Raw genomic sequence first — 11,288 nt, forward strand, 5'->3', positions numbered from 1 at the left:
CATTTATATTCAGCTGCCCACACATTTCTGGAGTCACAGTGACTAGGCAACTGTAAGAAATCATCGAGACGTGGAGAAGAAAAGTGTGTGCAGCTAAGAAGTAACGGTATTCAGCAGATAGTGGACAGCCAGCGCTGCTCCTGGCTCATTTCCACGTTTTCTACCAGCTTCAGAAAATGAACATTTAATGCAACTCGCTCTGGAAAATATGATGAAATCATCAGAGTTTGCTTTTTTTTTGGATAAATGTATAAATATGTAACATCTGACAAATACTGGTCCATCAGAAGATGATTTTTGTTGTATTTACAGCCCTAAGTTTCACATTCAGCTGCAGGCAAGTCGTGAGAAAATGTAGGGTGTCCCAGTCAGAAAGATTTAGTCATCACTGGAAATTTTCCCCTCACTGACTAAGAAAGGCCAGAAAAAACTCAAACACACACACCAGGCACCTATGAAGTTAAAAACAGAGCCCCAGACAAAGCCCAGTTGTCCTCGGTTATCAGAACATTGTGGGCCAGTGTAGACTGATCACACAATCTATTTCCCCATAGAATGTAAATGTTTCTTTTGTTTAAAGAACTGTAAAACTGGACAACTCTCTGCTTGTCATGCATAGGTGAGAGTTCAGATAAAAACAATACCTGGTTCTTTCCTCGTCCACAAAAGCTCCCAAGAACCAACATAACCCAAAACAAAGCATGGGCGTGTATCCATTTCTGATTTTCCAGCTGAGACAGAAGCTGCACAAAGATGCTGCCTGTGTCTCTGCAACCTATAGCTATCTTCATCGCAGCATTAGTGAACACAGGCCTCTGTGATGGAGCTCAGTGGGCGTACACTAGCTGGGCACTGCGAAGTCTCCTGGGTCTCCAGGGCTGACCCGAGGCGGGCTGCCAAGGGAAGGGTGCACATTCACAATTACACAATCTGGGCGGCTATAAAAAACGAATGCCTCCATGTTTGGGTAGAAGCTTAGATGGTCAATAAAACTCCAACTTATGGAGGGGCAAACATTTCATAAATAAATCTGCTAAGTAGTGCTTGCTTTGTGAATTTGATTGTTAGAACAGAGTTTTTTCTGGATCTGCTGGAAGTTTTTTTTTGTTTTAAATATCTTAGAACTGGTGGACAACGGAGCTATGACCATGTGATCCATTCACGCTGCAGTAACAAGCTCAGGAGAAAAACCCACACATCCCTCTCTATCTGGCTCCTCTTGGGATAGCAAGTTGTTGTAGCGAATTCTGGGTTCCCACAAGAATTTTTTCCAGTGGGAAATGTCTGGAAAAGCTTGCAAGGGAGGTGTTCCTGATCAAAACCTAGAATAATCTCAGCCGACTCGTTAGGATGTGGAGCAGCAGTATGCTCTACAGCGCCCCTGATGATGCAGCTTCTTGTCTCTGAGGCAAAGACTGACCACCTTACGGGGGAAACTCAGTCCAACCCGTTGTATCTGGAATCTTGTACATGTGGCGATCATCTGTATCTGCCATAGCTGAGGGTTTGGATATTTGGAACTAGTAGATCCAGAGATTTATCTTTAAGATCTTTTCCATCACAACAGACTGAGTGATGGATGTGATGCTGCAGATGTTGCTGCTAATCCATCTCCTGCTACATCATGCCATTAGTTTGTGAACAAGACGAGATACTTGACCTGCTCTGCTAGAAGCGAAGACTCACCCCTGGCCTGGAGGGGGCAGTCTACATCAACCAAAAGAGCAGGTTATCCTGACTGGAGAAAACAAACCTGGGCACAGTCCTGGAGACAGGCCAGGGGAGTTGGGAGATCTTCAGCGAGAACCTGTTGGTTGAGCCTCGGCTTGCTCAACCTTAAGAACATGGAGCTACCTCCAGGTGGGGCCGTTGCCAATATGGCAGCAAGTAAAGTTTGGGACCCAGTGGGTGCTGATTTCTTGTGTCAAATTCATGTTGGTTTTAAACATAAACATCATCAACTGTTTATCTGCTTCGTATCAGTTCGTTTTCTACATGTGATCAGTCTTCTTCACTTACTGTGCAGGTAAACCAATCAGATGTTAGGGTTTGTCAAAGTCGCAGCACAATTAACAACTGTAGTCAATAACCACAGGGAAATTGCCTCCTACTCGCCAACATATTTAATCAGTGAGGATTAGTCCGGATGGATTCTCCAGCAATGACTGGGTGAGAGGCGGGTTCCAGCCTGGATAGGTCTCCAGTCCATCACAGGACAACACAGACACACTCGTACCTAAGGACAGTTTAGAGTAACCAGTTGACGTAACAGACATGATTTTAGAATGTGAGTGTAATCCAGAGTACCCAGAGAGAACCCATGCATGCATGGAGAGAACACAGAATCTCATGCAGAAAGACACCAGGCTGGGACAGACTGTTGATATTTCAGCTTTATTCCCTCATGTCCCCAACTCTGACAGGAGGCTCCAATTCAAAGCATCACTGCATATTTATAAAACTCGTAAAAACAATCGGATATCAAGTGAGAACCAAGTTGTGCGCACACTCCCGTTGACGTGAGCGCACAAACATGTTTGATGCAGCAGCCGTGCAGATAAACATAGACATCAGTCGTGAAAGCAGAGCCTTTTGCACTCTCTAATTTCAGCACGTATTTTATCACCTGTCCTGTAGTCACATTTGACTCTAAAGCTGAAGATGATCTGGAAACAGCATAAACACCTCCACAGCAGGACGCTGATCCCCTACCTGTGTGAGCACCAGACAACCATTCATTCCCAAACTCCCAAAAGGTAGAAAAGTCCTGCAGCGGAGCCCCGGGAACTCTGGAGCTGATTCTGGCTTCTGTTCTTGCTTCCCCTCCCTCTGTTGAAGGACTTTGTCTGGCTCAGATTTGCTGGTGTTGCAGGCTGCTCTGTGGTCCACCCTGGTCTAAAAGCTGCCCCTGTTCTGTGTGTCCATGTGGGAGGTCTGTCACAACAGCTTGCGTGATGGTGCATGTAGGTGGAGGCTAAGGGGCCACCGAATTCCACAGAATGGGGCTTCATAGAGCCACATCCAGCCTATCAGGTCTGACTCTTTTACACACACCTACTTCTTCCAACACTAATTCTGCTGAAATACTCAGAAAAAGGCCTTTATTTCAGACATTTACACTTGTTTATACTGATCATTTTAAATAATCCCAGAGTTATGTAAGCATCTACAATTATGAATAAAAATAAGCTTTCTTTTTGCACTTGGATGCAACTCTGTTAGCCTGCTGGAGTTAAAAAACACACCTGTAATGGAAAGAGGTACTTCATCCAACAAGAGTGATTTAACGAGCTCTCTGCAAGCTGGAGACCAGGAGAAAACTCCACCCTGCTGCAGGCAGATGGAGAAACCAGAATAACTGGAACAACTGTAGTTCTGATTTATATAGAAACAAGAATGAGAACTATTCAACTGCATTGTAGCATTTAAAGATTCATTCTATATGTGAAAGTTCTTGAGCGTTTGGAGCTATCAGGAACCATCTGTTCATATTAGCATGAAGAACAGTACTTGTATTTTCTCGACCAAATACAATGAATCATTCAGAAGAAGCAAGACTCCGGCCCCTGCATAACCTTTGCCTTTTTATTCATAAATTCATTTTACACCAATTCAAAGCAGGTTTTGTGAATACAGATTACATAACAAAACAGACACTTTAATTAGGCTAAAACTGTCCTACAGACTTCTTTGTTTCTCTCCAAGTCCTCTCTTTATCCTTACACTGATGAAGATGACTGAGATGATTCCAGCTCACGTAAAATAAACCTGCAGTCATCCATCTCAAACTAGATGTGACTAATGAGCAGGATCTCGACTTGTACAACGGGAAATCTAATCTGACACTTGACACTTTCTTTTCGGACCGGCTGACTATTTATGTTGCTCTGGCTTCTGTGAGCGCTGATGTGTCTGCTGCTGTTTTCATTTGCTTGAAATGAATCCACATAAGCCTCTACAAATAACCTTTGACTTTCCATGTGATGAGACGGACCATGTGTTGTATGGGCTTTTACAAACACCACAGGAGGTAAATAACTTCCAACTCAAATGTGACAATTTGTATTCAGGAACTCATATATTTAAGAGAACCGAGGCTGAACTGGTTCTGATCAGTCTGAGATCCTCGTAAACAAGAAAGCAGCTGATAAACTGGCTGTCAAACGTTTTATAGATGAATTCGGCCAAAATGAATCTAAGGCACGTTTAGGTGGTGCCAGATATTTTGAGGTGCTGCAAGCCAGATGGTGCAACTGTGTGACCTCTTCATCTCTAAACTTTGACCTCTGACCCCGGTGGCTGTAGATCCCGCTCTTACAACGGAAATAGCATGTTTCTCCTGTAGCTTACATACACAAACACACATGTGCTGCTCGTCTTGGTTCCTTTCTTTGTGTTGGTGGCCTTTGGAGGTCGCATTAATAAAAAGCAATGATGAAACATGTTCTGAGAACGTTCCCCACGGCCTCGGTGCTGCAACCACTAATAGCAGGACGAGAATAGTTCTACATGTATTTACATTTAATCTGCTCCAGAGTATAAAGAGCCTGGGTGGCTGCGTGCAATGCTGTAATATGCAAGTTTAGTCTGCTGCCGTATTTGGAGAAAGTTCATGGAGGAAACCAAGGCTGCCTTTACTGTAAGCTAATTATGCTCAATGATACTTACTACGATAATTTTGGTTTGAAAATGATTACACAAGATCTGCAACATGTTCTCAGGGGGATTAAATGACTGTATGAAGACTGAACCTAAGTTAATAGATAAGAAAACTCCTAATGGTAGTACCTTTTTAAATGTACAGATATGTTTAAGTAAAGTTTAGCAAACCACTGACCCCAAATAACTGGCCCACTGCAAGTACAGAAACTGGTCCCAGTAAGCACTTATGTTGCAGCTCATCAATTATACATCAGAGGCTGCAGGGAGTCAATATCTGTAAGTGCAAACCACTCAGGACTGGAAAAATAAAGGACAAGGTAATGGAACAAACCAGCGGAGGTTGTTGATCGTCAGCCCTGATGTCAGCAAATTGAAAGGAACCACAAATGAAAGGTTGCGAAAGATAACACCCTTAGGTGCAGCATTGTGTTTAAAACAGCACCCATTATGGTCAAATTAAGACCAGGATCAAAGAAATCGGGTTGGTCCGAGACTTGAGAGCTTGATAGAAAGTCAGGACCAAGATCAGAGTTTATCAACACCAAGCCCAAGGCTTGAGAGTTCAGACCAAGTTAAGACCAGACCAGAAAAAACTTCTCAAAGATCCACAACCAGATTTCCTTTGGTCTTGGCAGTGAATTGACCAGAATGTATCACCAAAATAAATACATGTAACATGCTAAAGTGCTTCTGGCTTCCTCCCACAGTCCAAAGACATGCCTGTTAGGTTAATTGCTCTCTCTAAATTGCCCTTAGGTGTGTGAATGAGTGTGTGCATGGTTGTTTGTGTGTTGCCCTGCGATGGACTGGCAACCTGTCCAGGGTGACCCCGCCTCTCGCCCATAGACTGCTGGAGATAGACACCAGCTCCCCCGCGACCTACTATGGAATACGCAGTAGAAATGTTAAAGTGCTCAAACAGGATATTTAGAACCAAGGTTTTGTAAGAAAACATCAGGATTACTGAGGAACTGGCCGATATCTTCTCTGATCTAGGTACTTCCGACTGGACTAGCTGAAAGGAGAACCATTTAAAGTTCAGCGGTTACGCAGCTTTTACATTAGACCATCCAGATGTAGTTTAAGCCTGTCTTTATAAAAACTAATGCGTAATTTTATTTTAATATTTTTGGTAAATGATTTTTGTATATTCTCGGGATGTGTCCGTTTTTTATCTATATTGCTGTTTTCTTGTTGTGTTTGTATTGGGTGTTGGGTATCTGGAGGTCCACAATGGAAATAAGATCTTGACATTTTTGCAGTTTTATCCTCAACGATGCTGCCTGACTGCGGTCGTGAAGAGCTAATGTTGTCAGCCCACAGCCATGTTCTTATTCTCACGTATATTCGGTCACTGCTGAGCAAAGAGAAAACAAAGAACCATCTCACATTTCCACGAAGAACATCTTGATGATCCCTTTAGGAAAACAGACGAGACAAAAGTAGAACTTTCTTGGAAGGTCCACATCTGGCGTGAAACTAGCAGCATATTTCAGCTGGAACATCACAATAGTCAAACATGGTGGTGGTAGTGTCAAGGTCTGGGCTGCATGAATTCTGCTCCGCCCATTAGTTTGTGACCTTAAATTCATTTAGGCTATTGGGTGGAACCGCGATCCAAAGCACACCAGAAAGTCAATTTTGGAATGGCCCGGAAAGAACATGATAAGGGTTCTGAAGTGGTCTACTTCAAGACTGGCTGCATTAAAACAATTCAGCAAAGCAGAGTGGGTCAGAATTCTTCCACATTGATGCAGCAGAGTTGCTGCCAGTTATCACACACCCCTGATGGCAGCTGTTGCTGCCGAGGGAGGGACAAGCAGTTATTAGGCTCAGGGAGTGATTATTTTTAACAAAGGACCACAATGGTTTGGATGGAGCGATTTTCTCCTTTTCTGATCTTTTATTGATAAGAATTTAACAATAAACCAAAATCTACTGCGATCAGGGACTGAATCAGGCTGTGGTACCAACATGAATGAAATGGTCATTTCGTGATAATAAAACAGTTCCAGGTGGGATGAAGAATAGTTTGTTATGACAAGGATTAGGAAATATGGGCGTGTCAAAAGATTTCTCCTCAAATTAGGGCCTTAACAAAAGAGAGTAGAGGTGAGACGAAGCGGGTTTCCCAGTGGTACCAGAATGAGTTCATGCAGAAGCCTCAGCTTCTTTCTTCCTTTCAAGTTTCTTTTCACAGCTCAGCTTAGAACGAGCCTATTCAGAAAGATAAATGACCCACATTAACAGGTCCCATGGGCCAGTAGGACAATAAATAAAACTGCAGAACCAAAGGAGTCATGTGTTCATGTTCTTTGTGTGAATGTTGGGAGGACGACTGTAAACCAAAGTTGATGATCTTAACTTGGCTTCAAACATTTAGGATTCTTTTGGAAACCGCGTAAGTCAGCAGCTACTGAACAACAAACAAATCAGCTGTAAAAAGTGGGTTGTCTGCCTAACAGCTGGAATAAAGACGTATCCATGAGGAGACAACAGAGCTCCCATTCATTCCAACACATAACGGACAGCAGATAACCAGCACTCTGGAACCTCAGCAACACCACTCTAATACTCACAGAATGACAGAAAACAGAGAAATAAATCAGTAATTCTCCTGGATGACGTTCAGCTTGGAGGTCCAGCACAGAAATCTTTTAAACCATGCTTTTAGTTGTTAACGAAGCTCAATATCTTCCGTGGCCCGGCAGAAGCCCTCTGTCTGCGTGGCCCCTTATGATCTAAACAGGGACGCTCCACAACACAAGGCACTTGTTCTCTCTTTGTGTCAATTATTTCTCGGGGTTGGCCATTACGCAACCAGAGCTGCTTGGAGTCAAAGTAAACTAACCCACCCAAAGATCTGCACCAGACTAAGGGACTGATAGCATGGAAGCCTGTTGCCAACACAAAGATCAAGACATCGCACCTCAGTGTCCTCCTGGAGGAATGACCCAGTCTCACAATAAACTACAGTGATACTTTCAAACCAAGATGGCTGCTTGGTTGCTTCAAGTTCAGAAGTAATTAAGGACATCTGCTAATCAAAGGGAAAAACTCAAACTGCCAGGTTCAGGTATTATTTCATGATGGAAAGTGAGAAGCGTTCCTTCAGTAAACCACTGGACCCTAGATCTGGTAACGGGTCGGCATTCCAGAACAACTGAAAACATGATCGTCATATGTTATATATTAAGAAAAGTGGGTGTTTTGACTGGACAGTTGTGTGTTTTTAGATATTAGACTCTTTCAATCATTCAGTTGCATCTCATCTGGGGCTTGTTGACCCAGCCTTAAGCCACAAACATCTAAGCATCAGCATCATCATTCTATCCTCAGCAGGTTTAAATCACTCCAATCTTAAGCTGAACGTCAGTTTGACTTATTTAAGCTCAGCGCTGCTGTTTGGGCTGCAGAAGCTCGACAGGGCAGACATACCGGGCTCATGACTCCAGCTGGACAAATGTCAAGGCTGCTGGGACAACAACACGGCCTGGAGCTAACATGCATGAGATCAGTGAGGAAATGTTGACCTCCTGGATGGAAACAACGACAGCGTCTTATTGAAGCTTGGGTTAAACAGTAACTTTGTGGCAGGAGGAAATATGCTTACAGAGAGAAAATCAAGGTCACGTTTGGAGAAGTTTGAGCTTCAAACACACTGAGGTCCTTCCTGGACATTTATGTGTATTCTTTGATATTACTCCCATAATGAAGTGACTGCTGCACTCAGGTAAGAGTACCGCTGTTAAACGGACCACAGCTGAACCAGGAGGTTGGTCTGTGAAGTCTGATGGATGCTTTAAACCTAAGCTGTGCCTTATATACAAGATTTTCCTCTGCCTAAATCACTTCTTCCCAAACTGTTCAGGGTCAGAACCTTAAACTCCAACTGTTCCTGTGTGAAGCACACATAGTTGGACACCAATGGAGGCTTGTTTTTATCCTCCTCATTGTCTATTCAGAGCCGGTTTTATCAGGTCCCAGCAATGATCAAACCACTAAAGATAAAACAAAGTCATAAAAAAGCAGCAAAGATGTCAGCAGTAGATCAAAGCATTTCTAAAAGATTAAAATTCACATAATTCAACCTGTTAAAACATTTAGAAGGATTCCCTAAAAGCTGAACAAGAATGATAACATAACTTCATGTTAATGAGTAATTTGCAGGAACAGAGTAGATCAGAGGTTCTGCTTCGCTGCCAACATCTCCGCTACAGTCCTGAGCGTCCTACTCACATGTCCTCAGTTTTTCTCTCCAGCGTGATAGAAAGAGGGAAAAACACGTCCGGCAGCAGACAAATCCTTGGCTGCAAAGAGGAATCTGAAGCACCACCCAGCAGAGCTGCAGCGTGCACAAACCCACTCTGACTTTCTGTTGCCCCACTGGTGAATGTGTCCACAAATCAGCTTCACAAGCCGAGCAGAGTCTGTTTTAACTCCTGCAGCTCCGACAGAAACAGGAAAAACTGGGAATAAAAACCCTTTTTATTCCATGTTTTTCAGAAAAGAAGCTGGAATTTTGCTGCCGAGTTTTTTCCTGAAGCTGTGAAGGAAACAAAAACAACAATCTGGCTCCATGTTTCTGTCTGGGGAGAAGCTGAGCTTCCACTAGTCTGAAAGGCCAGAAATCATCTGGAATGTTCTGACCAGAAGCTTCAGTCAATTTTATTGGGATTTCATATGATGGACTGACACAAAGTGCTGCATCATAACGAAAATGATTCATAGCTCTACATTTTTTACCAATAACAATCTGAAAAGTGTGGCATGCCTTGTATTCAGCCACCTGGATCTCTGGATGTATGGTTAGGGTGGTTGTCCTGCTGGTAGGTGAACCTTCACCCCTGTGTCAGGTCTTCTGCAGCCTCAAAGGATTATCCTGGATTTAGCTCCATCCATTTTCCCGTCTACACTGACCAGCTTCCCTAAACCTGCTGAAGAAAAGCATCCCCGCAGCATGATGCTACCACCACCATGCTCTGTGTGGAAGATGCGTTCAGTGTGTTGTGCAGTAAGTTTTCCTCCAGTGGCTCTGATCAGATCATTCTTCCACGTGTTTTCTGTATGTCCTACATGGCTTGTGTCAAACTAAAAACAGGACTTCTTCTGGTTTTCTTGTCATCAGCCTTCCAGAAAGACCAGATTTATGGAGAGCACCACCAATAGTTGTCCCATGGACAGATTGTCCCACCTGAACTATGGATATCTGTAGCTCCTCCAGAGTTACCATGCTCTCCTTGCCCAGTTTAGATGGACGTCCATGTCTTGGTAGGTCTGCAATTGGTCCATCCTCTCTCCATGTCCAGATGAAGAGTTGAGCAGAGCTCTGGAGATGTTCAGAGCTTGGGATATTGTTGTAGAACCTAACTCTGCTTTAAACTGAACCAGAACCTTCTCCCTGACCTGTCTGCTGGGTTCCTTGGTCTGCTGGTTGGTCTCTAAGGGACCTCTGAGGGCCAAAACAGAACAGCTGCAGTTAGACTCAGATTAAATGACACACAGCTGGACTCTGGTCACTGATCCGGTAGTCCTGAAGGCGGCTGGTTGAACTGGGTTTTATTGGGGAGTATCAGATAAAAAGTGGCTGAATACAAATGTTTGGAACCATGTATCATTTCGCTTCCCATCACAGTGATGCACTAGTTTGTATCAATCTCACATAAAATCCCAATAAGATGCATTAAAGTTTGTGGTGACAGAAGCTGCTGAGCCCGGTCAGAACCACAGATCAGCTGCCGTGATCTACGTGAACCAACCTATGAACACACTGAAAACACGTAATCTGGGCTCACATCTCTTTCTGTAAAGACTCCAACAGGATGAAGGTTTTGGTGTTCTGGATATTTCTAAAAGATCTCTGTGGCAGAAGATATGTTTAATGGTTAAAACCAGTAAAACTAGTAATCTCGTTAGCCGGAGCTGGTTCCAGCAATGCATTCACTCTGTGGTTATCCTACTGGTTGCTTCAGGATGAGCAAAGAACTGAGAAACCAGCAGCGTCCCCGGCTAACAACAGACTACTGTTTTAGCATTTTCTCCACCACGGACGTTCCAATTACAATGACGGTTCTAAGCGGGTTCATCGAAAACCCAGTATGGTTTTGCACAGCCAGAAAATTGTCTCAGAGCCACACCAGTCGCTAAAAGCAGCTCTTCTTCCAGGATGTCTGATTGTTCCTCTGTTTTATTCTGAGTTTCTATAGTTTACCAGCCTGGGGCATGAGTGCGCCCCCTTCAGGCTGACTGCTGGGCTCATTTCATGGCTTTAATATGAAGTAAAACATTCAGACTTATGTTCACAGTCCGCTCTAAAAGCCACACTTTTTCAGCTCAAACAAGTTAAAGTTTGTTCATCAATGCTGAGGCAGCAGGTGTCAGACATGCATTCAGCAACAAGTGTTACACCTAATCAATATGGCTGCTGTGATTGGTCAAAGCCCAGCAGCAGCAGCAGCTCCATGCATGAGGAGCTGGAGAGACGACACCCAGTGGCTCCTGAATGCACCAGAAGGTTAAGCAACTTTCTGTCTGCAACGTTTCCCGTTTTCCCAGTTAGACATGTTTGGTTTATTGTTGCTGCACCTGCATGTGTTCATGGGCAGAAACCTTTATTGAACTGTATA

At 43.7% G+C, this 11,288-nt stretch overlaps 1 protein-coding gene across 16 annotated transcripts in view; it reads right to left on the reverse strand.

Moving 5' to 3' along the window:
- The window catches only part of tns1b (tensin 1b), a 185,824-nt gene that overhangs the window by 22,844 nt on the left and 151,692 nt on the right, over nt 1-11,288 (reverse strand). The gene's annotated exons all lie outside the window — the stretch shown is intronic.

Source organism: Girardinichthys multiradiatus, chromosome 7 (genome assembly GCF_021462225.1).
Source record: "Girardinichthys multiradiatus isolate DD_20200921_A chromosome 7, DD_fGirMul_XY1, whole genome shotgun sequence".
Classification (NCBI taxonomy): domain Eukaryota; kingdom Metazoa; phylum Chordata; class Actinopteri; order Cyprinodontiformes; family Goodeidae; genus Girardinichthys; species Girardinichthys multiradiatus.